Source organism: Silene latifolia, chromosome X (assembly GCF_048544455.1).
Source record: "Silene latifolia isolate original U9 population chromosome X, ASM4854445v1, whole genome shotgun sequence".
Lineage (NCBI taxonomy): Eukaryota > Viridiplantae > Streptophyta > Magnoliopsida > Caryophyllales > Caryophyllaceae > Silene > Silene latifolia.
Genome location: NC_133537.1, coordinates 37,340,243 through 37,354,715, shown reverse-complemented (window position 1 = coordinate 37,354,715; position 14,473 = coordinate 37,340,243). Strand labels below are relative to the sequence as shown.

Below are 14,473 nucleotides of genomic sequence, written 5' to 3'. Positions count from 1 at the left end.
ATTTGAGTTCAGGAAATGAAATGAAAAGTCAAAAAGTTTGCAAATTGCATCAAATGAAAAGAGGAGCAAAAATAGACTTCTAATGCTTCAAATATAAGCACCCTCACTACAAATGGGGTGACTTTGAAAATGTTCAAAAAGAAATGCAAAGAAAAGTTGAAATTATCAAGTATTGAAATGCCAAACATCAAAAGAAATGGCAAAAAGAAAGTGTTCTCAAATGTTATATGCCACAAGAAATTGGGGGGAAAAACAACAACAAAAACAAACTCCCAAACGAACCTCAAATACTGTTGATCCCTTTTCCATCGTATCCATTTTTGTGCATGGTAGAGAGGGGACGACCCTTCTTCTTGTCTAGGCAAGAATGGGAATTCCGCGATCCTCCAGTGTTTCTAACACCGTAGGGAGTTTACCCTTGACGAAAGCATTTAACGATTGAGGACAAAGGTACCGTAGCTTGACACAACTTGGAGGTGATTTATTGGTATCCTTCTAGGCTTAGTAGTTTGAAGAAACCATATCTATGAAGGAGTGTGTACCCTTGAATTGCTTCCCCTTTAGATAATTTCCGCCACTTAGATGAGGAAAGTGGCTATTCTTTTGTAGATGCATCCATTACTTGATTTTGTGTGCTTTAATGCTTGGATGTGTCGCCATTTTGGTAAGCCCCACCTTGCCTTGCAATAAGGCATCCTACCTCATGGTTGTCTTGTTGTGAGTTGAAGCGGCGGAGTGAGACCTGCTAATGGTCTCATATCGGTTATATTAGTAGGTTAGTTTAAATAAGGGTCCTAGTTTTGTCACCTGTTTACTTGGGACGAGCAAAGGTTCGGTTTGGGGATATTTGATGTGACCAATATTTGAGCATATTTAGTACCCGAATTAGCCTCATTTCGATGCTTTTTTGTGCATAATTGGGTCATTTACTATCTTTAGTCCTTTGTTTTGTATATTCTTTGAGGTTTTGTTTCCTTGGTAGGAGAGGAGTGCAAACCTTGCATTTTCATGGAAAAATGGAGCTAAATTGATCGAATATAATGACCAAGCATCAAAGTGAAGACAAGACTAGAAGGCCTATGTAAATAATGTAGTAGATGAGCAATGATGAAGAAGATCCTTGTATATCCGACAAGATCCTTGAGGATTATTGGAAGAAGAAAAGAAGAAAAGAGGAAGAAGCTTGCTGGACTACAATTCGCCCGTCGCAGCCTCGGGACGCTCGTCCAAGACCTCCACAATCTGAGCGTCCCGACCCCTTGGCCGCTCGGATTCCTGCCCAGTACAACACGTCTCTTCCTTGTTCTACTCGGGATGCGCATATTTCTAAAAGACTAGCAAAAAGGAGACTAGCATCTTCCTTCGAGAGGAGCATTTCCTCAACTTTTCTTAAAGGTCTTAATCGTCATTTAAGTCCTTAGTAACCCTAATTTAAGTACCTAATCCTCACTATAAATACCCCATTGTACTAGTTAGATTACAACCAATCCTTAATATTATTTATGTTCTTCCTAATCTCCTTTTAATCTTGTAATCAACTTTTAATTAAGCATTAATACAAATCTCATTTCCTTAATTTCTCTATTGTTCATCATTTATTTTGGGTAATTGAAGATTATTTGGGTATTATTGGGAGATTGACAACCTTCTATCAATCATCAAGTACTTCTATTATTCTTTGCTTATTATTTTGGAATCATCATTAGGTATAATTCTCTTAACCCTTGTTTTAATTATTGTTAATCATTTCCATTCATTCATCATGTTTTGCTTTGTTAATATGATTGACAACCTTGTTAGCATGTTAAACTTGATAATGAGTGAGTAGTTTCCTTAGCTAGGGTTAATGGGGACTTAGAGGAAACCAACATGGGGGATGATTCATGCTTAATCTAATATGTTCACATAATTTATTTGCTCGCTTGTTGTGATCTCAACTTATGCAAATGTTATGTTTGATGAAATGCGAGCCTATGAATCCTTGCATTTTTTACCCATCACTTACCTTTTCAATGAGACTTGTAAGACATAAACCAACTCGAGTCTCATTAGATCATGCATATAGTTGAGTAGGGAGGATTAAGTCGACTTGTAGGTGTTGTACCATCTAATAGATTCGGCTCCGGGACCCAAACCTTCCTAGGATTGTAAGATATAAACCAACTCGATCCTATCACAACAATAATTGCTTGCTTATAATTTGAGAATATGTTTGTATGATCAATTCCCATGAATCCCCTGAAGGAAAAGTAGATCTATATACTTACATATTCATATATGTTATAATTTAATTTGTCATAAAATTAACTAATAATCTTATGCATGCAAACAAATGAACAAAATAAGGAAGACACATCCATTCTTACATTGGATTTTTGGTTTATAGGGCACAAGAGAGATCACCTTTCTCTCTTGTTCATGAGCTTTCCTTTTGGATGAACAAAGACCCAAGTGTAGGATCTCTCCCAAGGATTTATACCCAAAGCTTACTCTTAATAAAAATTAATACTATGAATACTAGATAATATTAATTTTGTATGAAAATTGACCCAAAATAATTTGGTTTTTAATCTCCCAAAAACCGGTTGAGAGAGGAGAGGAGAGGAAGTATTTTATCTTTCTAAAATTCTTAATTTTGATGAATGAATAATTGTGTAGTAACAATAATAACATTATGTATTGTTTTATCAAAAAATATAAGGCAAAAACCCTTAGATTTTCCTATGGAAAACCGGGTAGGAAAGAGGAGGGAAGAAAAGAGAGTGAGCCAATGCATGCAAGAGTTTATCTTCACAATGTAAACTAGGTGCATGGCTAGTCTTATTAGGGAAATGATTGTGTTTTCTATTAACTTAATCAAACACAATATTTAGCCTAATCCTCCTCCTAATTTCGGCACTTTCATAAAATGGAGTCCATTTTATTTTTGTCAATTTGTCAATATGTCACATGTCATATGTCACATAAAATTGTTATGTATTTTTAACATGATAAAAATCAACGTATTAATAAAAATACGTCACATACAAAATCGACATAGTAATTCATAATTACTTGTACCAAAATATTTTACCAATTTATAAATCACAACAATTTGTATTTATAATAATTCATTCAAATTTAATTGTTTCCTTAAACAATAATTTCATCTGAGTAATGATACAATTCGATTACTCAGACCGTATCTCATTTTAATCAATTTCAATGTGATACGTAAATTTTACTTCCAAAATCGTCCGTCAATTTTCAAGTAGTTTAATTAACTCGTAATGTTATACGATTAATTAAACGATCAATTAAGAGTATTGCCCTATAGGTATGACCTAGGGGGTCAACTGATCACCACCGTCGCACGACAGTAATGTCAAACTCTAGTCAGCCAATCATTACCGATATATGTTGACCAGTTGACAGTAAAAATTACTTCCCAATTGTATTCTTTATAATGAGATTTAAACATGTGATCATCATGATCAATAGTTGTGATCGCATTATTGTCGGAGGACACATATTCCAACAATCTCCCACTTGTCCTCGACAAGTGTGCGTCACCAATTCTCTTGTCCTATTACTATCTCCCACTCAATGCAAGGTGTCTTTCAGGTCGTACTTGCAAGTGATCATATCGAGAGTGGTTTCCTCGATCTGGAGAATAACTGATTGACCGGACTTATCTATCATAGATACTTTCCGAGCGTGGCCACGCATTTCCAGTTCATTACTCCTCGAGTGGCCCTGAGATATTGTTATAACCCTGACTAGGGGTGGACAATTCCTATCGCACTCATTCCCTTCGACTAGCCACAACCATCATAACCCAAAATATGCCCATTTGACCCCATTTACGAAGGTCGTAGTAACACAAATCAAAGTTAATCTGAAACTGTGCCATCTTAGGCGAATAGTCTTTAGTCAAAAGAATCGACTCATTTGAATACTATAGCAGCTCTCGCCACGACCAGGGTATATAAATTTGCCAGAACTCTATGGCACTTGAACTTGCCATCAATCGCATCACACTCTAGTCACTTCGAGACGTCACCTCATGTAAGTGACTATGGGCAAATACAATGTTAATCCATGTTCACTTTAACGGGGTTCAATTGTCTCCACAACCCGTTTGGATGCAACAAAGTATAAGGTGAGTTAATAATAACTCAAACGACAAATGTCGACATCACACTAGGGTAGTCAATATCATATTACAACCTTGTGATGTATATCGTAAGTGTAAACACTTATTGATTGCAATAGAAGTTTAACATGTCATGTGTCCATGTGTTCAAACTTCTTTTACTTGCATTTTCCTTTACATTCATGTTCTCTCTCATAGCATGAATCTTACCAAGTACACATCAAGGTTCCCGACCTTGGTTTTGGTTCTTTATCTTGAAAGAACTTCCTTATCGATTATCACATAACGAACGAATTTGTGGTGAATGATATAACTTGTACTGATCAAGTACTCCATCCACACACAATGCACTAGGTATATGTTTTGCAGAATCTTGCAACAATTTGACAAGATGATAAGCCTAGCACTTCTCACAAGTCCTAGCATATTAGGAAGGATTAGTTTTGAATAACTTCTTATTCAACTAAGTATCTTTCCAAAACTTCTTATTTCTCTTTCTAGCTTGAAAGGGTTAGGATTCTCATAAATCCTTGCATGTGCTCGGATATACTATAATATGTGCAACCTCTTGAAACATAATAGAGCATTCCGTCAAACACGGAAATCACTCATCGGATTCCACTTGAGAATTCATGACGTTTCTATTATGGCTTACCAATGAATCATCATGCTCTTATGCACATGATTCACCATTGGACATGTGCATGATTATTCTAATGGCGGAAACATTAGTTACTAATAATCATGAGATCAACCGTTCATAGGTTCAATGAACTACCATGACTGCTAATGGCAATTCCATTTTCATTCACATGAATAACCTATGTGACTTGTTGATTCGATGTGTATCTCTTAATACTAATCCAATATTTCTTGATGTAATTGGATTCATCATAGTCCAAATTCATCCAGAATTGAAAACTCAAATACTTCTTTGTGAAAGAAGATATTAGCTCGTCATTCTTCAATGAGTGATGAGTTGTAAACATTCAAAGGATGAAGGCTCCCACTAAATTCCATGTCTTCACATGAAAATTTCTAATGCTCCCACTTAATTCCACATGTTTCGAAATTGATTACTCAATTGAACATATTTCAAAATTTGGAATGTATGTTGCTTGCAAAGTTATTAAGATGAAACCATATATATAATTAGTTTAGTTATTAAGACGGGTTTTTAAGTAATAATATAAATAATATAGGTTTTATAAATTATTAAATAAGAATAATGAATTAATAATAATGGGATAATTATAATATTTTGTTTAGGTGACGGAATTGGTGGAACGGATTTATTGAAGAATAATATTTCTAATTGATTGCTTTAATTGCTTGGATTGCATAATTGGAGTGCTTGCTTATCAGGTAGGGATAAATCCTACTCAACTTTTACTCGATCATGTTTGTTGGATGATTTATATTAAAGTGAATTGATCATATGAGAATTGTGTTGGTTGATATCATTGAAATTGTTGGAAGGGAGAATTATATTGTATGTGTTGGTTGGATTAGTTATGATGGAGTTACTGTTATTGCATTGGTTATTCAGTTTAATACTGGCAGACATCCCTTTGTGGTGATGTAGATTATTATTGCTGTTATATTGGCAGACGTCATGGTAAGAGCCTTCAGGTGACGTATTTCAGATTTATTCTGGCAGACGATATTTTATCGTATTTACTCGAGGCAGGCCCCAGATTGGTCTGCAGGCCATCTGGTGGATATTACTCAACTATATGTTGAGGCAGACATTACCTTTTGGTAATGTAGTGTGTGTTTACTCACCTTCGGGTTGAGGCTGCCCCGGCCAGGGATTGGCGGGATGATTAGTGTGCTAAGTAAAAGGGAGGAGCACGTTGTCAGGGGGTTGTGCAGTGTAACAGGAAATTGTATTGTTATCGTATGTTTTTATTGTTGGTATTTATTCCTACTCAACCTCGTGGTTGACAGTGTATTTGTGAACACCTGCGGTGAACCGTTTTATGGGGAGCAGTTTTGACAGGTACTAAAGATTAGCTGACTTGGGAGCATTGGGATGAGAGCTCGACTTGGACCGTAGTTGAAGTCTAGATCACATAGAATAATTATATTACTTTATTTATTTCCGCTGCGAGTTGTAATATTTTATATTAAGTTTTAGTTGGTTAATTTGTAATAATCATGTATTCACTAAAGTTTTAATTTAAAGTACTTTGGTTTGTTGTACTTTGTTATTCACTATCTCGGGAAACCGAGATGGTAACGCTCTCATTTACTTGGGAATGTCTAGCTAAAGGCTCCCGAATAAATGGGGGTGTTACATCCAAAATATGCCCATTTGACCCCATTTACGAAGGTCGTAGTAACATAAATCAAAGTTAATCTGAAACTGTGCCACCTTAGGCGAACAGTCTTTAGTCAAAAGAATCGACTCATTAGAATACTATAGTAGCTCTCGCCACGACCAGGCTATATAAATTTGCCAGAACTCTATAAGCGGTCATAAGGCCCGACAAAGTGTTTCTAACAGTCTGCCTATGTGATCGCCTAGTCATCTCATATGACTCTATGGCATTTGAACTTGCCATCAATCGCATCACACTCTAGTCACTTCGAGACATCACCTCATGTAAGTGACTATGGGCGAATACAATGTTAATCCGTGTTCACTTTAACGGGGTTCAATTGTCTCTACAACCCGTTTGGATGTAACAAAGTATAAGGTGAGTTAATAATAACTCAAGCGACAAATGTGGACATCATATTCGGGTAGTCAATACAATATTACTACATTGTGATGTATATAAGTGTGAAAACACTTGTTGATTGCAATAGAAATTTAACATACCATGTGTCCATGTGTTCATACTTCTTGTATTGCACTTTCCTTTATATTCATGTTATCTCTCATAGCATGAACCTTACCAAGTACACATCTAGGTTCCCAACCTAGGTTTAGGTTCTTTGTCTTGAAAGAACTTTCTTGTTGTTTGTCACATAACCAACGAATTGTGGTGGATGATATAACTTGCACTAGTCAAGTGTTCTACCAACTCACAATGCACTAAGTATACTGATGTGACCATTGTTTGAGCATATTTAGTCCCCGAATTAGCCTTGTTCCCATGATTTTTAGTGCATATTTTGGTCATTTATTGTCTTTAGTCCTTTGTTTTGCATATTCTTTGAGGTTTTGATCCCTTGGTAGGAAAGGAGTGCAAACCTTGCATTTTCATGGCAAAATAGAGCTAAATTGATTGAATTCAATGACCAAGCATCAAAGGGAAGACAAGACTAGAAGGCCTTTGTACATATTGTAGTAGATGGGCAATGATGAGAAAAGATCCTTGCATCCCCGACGAAATCCTCAAGGATTGCATGAAGAAGAAGGAAGAAAAGAAGAAAGGAGGAAGTTGACTCAGAATCCGAGCGGATTGCCCTATGGACGCCCGTCCAAGACCAGGAATCCGAGCGTCTTCCTCAGAGGGACGCTCGTCCAAAAGACCCACAATCCGCCCGTCCAGCCCAACAATCCGCTCGTCCAAAAGCCAGACAATCCGCTCGTCCCGTGCCCCGGACGCTCGGATTGTGTTACAGCTATTCCGTTTTCTTCTTGTTCTATGAAGGATGCCCATATCTCGGAAAGATTAGCAAAAAGGAGACTCGCATATTTTTCTGAGAGGAGCGATTCCTCAAGGATTTACTCGTCATTTAAGCCCTTAGTAAACCCTAATTTGTGTACCTAATCCCCACTATAAATACCCCATTAGTCTAATTAGATAATCAGGTTCTTTTTATCAATCTTTAGTGTAGTTTATATCATTCTAATCTCTCTTTAATCTTGTAATCAACTTTTAATCAAGTCTTAATACAAATCTCATTTCCTTAATCTTTCTTTGGTTCATCTTTCATTTTGGGTAATTGAAGATTATTTGGGTTATTATTGGGAGATTGACAAACTTCCAATCAATCATTAAGTACTTCTATTATTCTTTGCTTTATTATTGGAATCATTAGTAGGTATAATTCTCTTAATCCCTTTTTAATTATTCTTAATCATCTTCGTTTATTCATCAGGTTTTACTTTGTTGGTATGATTGACAACCTTGCTAGCATGTTCAACATGATAATGAGTGAGTAGTTTCCTTGGCTAGGGTTAATGGGTAATTAGGGGAAACCAACATGGGGGATGATTCATGCTTAATTTAATATGTTTTCATAGTTTATTTGCTTGCTTGTTGTGATCTCAACTTATGCACATGTTATGTTTGATGAAATGCGAGCCTATGAATCCTTGTATTTTTTACCCATCACTTACCTTTTCAATGAGACTTGTAAGACATAAACCAACTCGAGTCTCATTAGACCATGCATATAGTTGAGTAGGGAAGATTAAGTCGACTTGTAGGTGTTGTAAAATCTAATCGATTCGGCTCTGGGACCCAAACTTTCCTAAGATTGTAAGATATAAACCAACTCAATCCATCACAACAATAATTGCTTGCTTATAATTTGAGAATATATTTGTATGATCAATTCCCATGAATCCCCTATGACCCCATGACACCCTAGTGCCTTTTATCAATTGTTTACATCCCTTTTTAATCATCTTGCTTGTTTACTTTCATTGCTATTTAGTTTAGTGATCTTCTATTCCAACCCCAAATTGTGACACCCCTAGACACCGCTACATGCAATTGAAAATCTCACTTCAATACCCGTCCCTTAGGATCCGACCATTACTTGCCTCTTTAGTAATAGTAGAGTTGTTTGTGGATTTATAAATATAGTTTTGGTCTAGGTGCTCCTAACGACAAGTACCGAAAACTAAACCTCTCAAGAGGGCTCGACCAAAAATGGCGCCGTTACCGGGGACGGTGTTAACTTGATTTAAATTTTATTAGATTGTTATTAGTTGTGTCTTTCTTTGCCTTGGGGAAGTAAAACTTCTCCAGGTTTGTTCTAATTATTTTCAAGTTGTTTGATATTTTGCATGTCTAGAAGATCACAAGGTAACTTGTTACCCTTTGATCACGAAATTGAAAGGACTTTGACAAACAATAGAAGACTTGCTAGAGGAACTTTGAGAGGTATTGGTGAGGTTGTAGTTATTCAACCAAACACTATTGAGTTCGTCAACCGTTTTGCAAAAGAAGGTGAGGAGAACCCAACACAAAATCCAACACAAAATCAACCCACAATGCCTAAATTTTCATCACATTCCGTACCAACCTAGGAGAACCTACCTAATGGTACTCCCATACCACAACACTTAACCGGAAATTTCATTGCCAAATCCGCATTTATCCAATTAGTCGAAAGAAGCCAATTTGGGGGGATGCCTAGTGAAGACTCTCACTCTCACATGGAGACTTTTTGTGACTATTGTGATGCGATTTCTCAAACCGGTGTAACTCAAGACCAAATTCGATGGGTCTTGTTTCCTTTTTCTCTAATTGGCACCGCAAAACAATGGTTGAAAGGCCTTGATAAGGCTACTCTCGGAATTGACTCTTGGAAGAAATTGGCTCTAGCTTTCTACAAAAAGTTCTACCCACCGGAAAAGACTAACATGCTAGAAGCTCAAATTACAGGCTTTAAGCAAAGAGATGAAGAATCTTTGTATGAAGCTTGGGAGCGATTCAAGGGAATTTGTCGCTCATGTCCTCATCATGGACTTAGCGAGTAGTTCTTAGTACAACAATTTTGGAATGGTCTTTATGAAGACTCAAGAAACATTCTCAACATGGGATCAAATGGTATGTTCACCGAAGTGGACGATAACCAAACTTGGAACAAGATTGAGAAAATGGCGGTCCATAATTCACAATATAGTAGACCTCACAAGGCTACTAGAGGAGGAAAGCATGAAGTGGACTCTATTACTCAATTGGGTGCTCAACTTAGTGCTCACATTGATACCATCAATTTGAAGTTCGAAAAAGCTATGGCTAGACTTGAAGAAGCCTCAAAATAACCAAAGCATCATGTTAATGCCTTGACGACATCTTCATCAATCCCAAGCGGGATATGTGAGAATTGTGGAACTTTGGGACATGACCAAAGTGAATGTAGGGGAACAAATGAACAAGTGAATGCTTTTCAAGCATACAAGAGTGGTACCCCTTATTCCAATTATTACAATGAAAACACCAAAGTCCACCCAAATCTCTCATACAAAAGCCAAAATGTTCAAAACCCTCAACCAACATACACTCCACCTCCCATGAGAAACCAAAATCAAAGACCCTTTTACAACCAAAACCAAGGTTACCAAAACCAAACTCCATACAATCAACAAAATGACCAAGTTTTTGATGTTCAAAAAGCGGTCCTCCAAATGCAAAAGAATCAACAAGAGTTTTTCACTCAAATGCAAAATGATAGTCAAGCAAAGGAAATCACCATCAACAACATCCTAGCCCACACCAAAATGTTGGAAACCCAATTGACTCAACTAGCATCTTCAAGTTCTCAAAGACAAAAGGGGCAATTACCACCTCAAAGTAATCCCTCGAGACATGAAATGGTTAGTTCCATTCAGTTGAGGAGTGGTACGAGGTATGAAGCACCAAAGAAGCAAGTTGAGAATGAAGTTGTGGAATCTAGTGACAAAGAAGAAGTTGTGCAAAACTCCAAGGATGGAGAACCATCAAAAGAAGAAGTTTCAAAGAAAAGTGAAGACAAGGCCAAGGAGAAGGAACCCATTGTGATTAGACTTCCTTTTCCAAGTCTTCAAGCTAAGTCCAAATTTGTTCACCAACTTGGAAAATTTATGGAAATTATGAAGAATTTGGAAGTCTCGATTCCTTTCACGGTATTAATCAATCACGTGACGGCCTATGCAAAGTACATGAAGGACATCCTTACGAAAAATAAGTCGATCTGGAAGCTTGAGACTATCGCCTTCACTAAGGTGAGTAGTACAATCCTTCAAGGGAGTTCACCTCTGAAACTTAAAGATCCGGGAAGCTTCTCCATACCGTGTACCATTGGCGACACAACGATCAACAAAGCCCTATGTGATCTAGGGGCTAGTGTGAGTGTTATGCCGTATTCGGTGAGTAAAAGGTTAGGGATGGGAGAACTTAAATGTACCAACATCATACTGCAAATGGCCGATAGATCGACGTAGACACCATTAGGGATATGAGAAGATGTTCCCGTAAGAATTGGGAAATTTTTTATCCCGGTGGACTTTGTCATTGTTGACATGGAAGAAGACTCCAATATTCCAATCATTCTAGGTATACCTTTCTTGCACACCGCGGGTGCGGTGATAAATGTGAAGCATGGAGAGCTCACTCTAGAGGTGGGAGATGAGAGCATAACTTTCAATCTTGACAAGACCATGAGAGCTCCCTGTTTGCATAAACCATGTTTTATGGTTGATCAGTATAGCCGGAAGGATGATAGGAAGAAGTCGGAATTCCAATGGAAAAAGAAAGTTGATGATGCTCCATCAAAAGAGCAAGTTAATAGCAACAAAGAGAGCTTGAAAAGCTCACCCATGACAAGTGAAGAGGATGGCCTCATTGGCCAAATCAAGAAAGGAGGAGAGTTGTCTCTATCAACTCAAGAGATTTTTAATGATCAAGTAGACGAAGTTTGCGGTCTTTGGGACGATGAGTTTGAAGGGATTTTCAATCCCTATATTGGTAATGCCATCGATCGAGACCAACATGAAAGACAACAAGTGCAAAGATCTATTGAGGATCTTTATCATGATAATGAACAAGCTTTTGACTACTCCTTCAAGGTGTTGAGTAACATCAACAACACCTTGGCCATGCCCCCATGACATCTCACTAAGGATGAGAGTTTGGTGGAGTCCTCTCCAAACCACCATTTGTAAATATTTCTAACTCCCTAACTTGCATTTTAATTCTTACATTGCATTTTTTGTCATTTTTGGATTTTTGTGCCTTGATCAAGATATTCATCATTTTTGAGAGAAGTGAGGGAGGGACTAATGATTTTATTGATGTGTAGTGTTTTAACTTAGTGTGGGGATAGCAATTGCCTAGGTTATTCATGCCTTTGTAGTGCCCCTACAATGAAGAACACGTGATTTGAAGAATGAAAATGACACGGGTTATGCAAGTGCACAGATGGACCTGAATCCGGGTAGACCAGGAGGAATCCGAGCGGCTTAAGGGTAATCTGCTCGTCTTATAGGAATCCGAGCGTCTGTGGAGGAATCCGTCCATCCAAATGAGCTGCAAAATGAAAATTTTTGGTCTGTAAGAGAATCCGAGCGTCCCAGCTGAGAAGACGCTCGTCTGAAACAGGCCGCTCGTCTTTGTAGAAAGACGCTCGTCTTTCTGCCAATGCACATTAAGCAAAGTTCCTGTAAGAGAATCCGCTCGTCTTTGAGGAAAGCCGTTCATCCTAAATAGCAGAACCCGCTCGTCTTCACTGAAAGACGCTCGTCTTTAGGCGAGTTTTCCTGAAGCCAATTTGAGCAGAATCCGAGCGTCCCAACAGGAATCCGCTCGTCTTCCCCTGTTGTTTTGAATTTTTCGGGTGTTTTAATACACCTTCCCACATTCATTTCATTCATTCATTCATTCATTCAAACACTACCCATAAACCCCAAAACCCTCATCCTCTCCATCACCAAAAACAAAATTTCCTCAACCAAATTCAACAAAATCAAATTCAAACTTCCTTACAACAACAATTAATCACTCCTTTTGCAACATTAATTGATTCAAGCACCAAAATCTTCAACCTTTGAGTCGATTTTTGAAATACAAAGACAAATCCTTTCATCCTAAATCGATTTGGGTATAATTAGAAATTGAAGATTTTCAATCTTTTCATGGTGTAATCAACAATGGCAAGAACAAAAGGAGCAACAAAGGCACTCAAGGCAAAGACACTTTCAAAAAGGCAACAAAGCCTTCAAGCAAAGAAAGCTTCAATGGCTATGGTGGTCTCTAATGCAAACTTGGAAGTTCAACAACAACAAGATCCTCCCTTGGAAGCAACAACAACAACAACTCCGAAAATTGCTCAATTATCCAACTATCCGGAGGCGCACCACCTTTGATGTTTTGGGTAAGATATTAGGCCTTAGTGATGCACCATATTATCACAAGATGCCCGAAAAGTATGACCCCGCTCCTCTTTGGGAGGCAATTTCCGGGAAGAAATTTGTGAGCTTTCATGGTTGTCGCGCTCTATTAGTCCACCATCCGGGCATTAGAGTGTGGCACAAGGTCATCGGGAATACTATAATAGCAAGAAAAGGCACTAATCACTTTATCAAGCTCGATTGTGTTCTACTTGAGTCCGCCTTAAATGTAGGAAGGGAATTCACTAAGCCCTACAATGCTCTAAGGCTTTTGATGGAAAGATGGCTTAATGTTGATTGTGGTAAGGAAGGCACCGCTCATATTGTAAATGGAGGTCTAGTTACTCTCTTGGCCAAGCACTTTGACGCAAATTTCAACAAGGATAACACCTATGTGGCGATCAAAGGGGGTCATCTCATTGACATGGATGCCATGATTAACAAGTATAAGTGGGTCAAGCATAATTCTCTTGACACCAACTATGGGTGGCTAACCAATTATGCTAGATCTTTCACTTTGCCTTCCAAGATATGCCGATTGAGTGCCCACCGAACAAACTACCTTCTTCCACTCTCCAAGGGCGCCGAGTACATCACCCATCAATAAAGGGGCGAGATTGAAGAGCTCTCCTCCTCCATTGTCACACCACCCTACCCATTCAAATATCAAGAGTTCAAACCCAAAGATGTTGAAGTGGGCAATGATTACATGACTCTACTCATGAGAGAGATGCACAAACAAGCTTATAATGATCGAGTAGATGCATACTTGGCCCAATATCCACCCCTCCTTCATTTAGCTAGGCAAAGACTACTTGATCCATCATGTCCTTTGCCTAGTTGTGCGGATAGGGAAGTTTTATTTCCAACCACATCTAGGGGTGAAAGACCGGGTGAAGATGAGAATGTCGATGACGAGGTTGTTGATGATGAGGGTGTTGATGAAAAGGTAGATGAAGAAGAAGAGGCTAATGAAGATGATGAGGAAAGTGGAAAAGATCAAGGAAGTGAAGATGAGAGTTGAGATGATTCCACTTCCATGGAGGAAAATGATGACAATGATGATATGGTGGAGGATTAGCAAACTTTGGAGGCTCCTACCCTCTTGAGGTTTGTCTACTTCTTTCTTTGTTTTCTTTATTTTATCTTGATCATAGTTTGGAGAGTCCTAGCAACACGAGAACTAACACCTTGGCCCCATTGAGGTGTTCTTTTTATTGTTCCCACTTGAAAAATCCAAAATGACAATATATAGTTTCATGCATTGCATTTCGTGTGCA

At 38.1% G+C, this 14,473-nt stretch overlaps 1 pseudogene; it reads right to left on the bottom strand.

Moving 5' to 3' along the window:
* Positions 1-9,693: 9,693 nt before the first annotated feature.
* On the bottom strand, positions 9,694-9,793 carry LOC141624269 (small nucleolar RNA R71; annotated as a pseudogene).
* Positions 9,794-14,473: the final 4,680 nt, after the last annotated feature.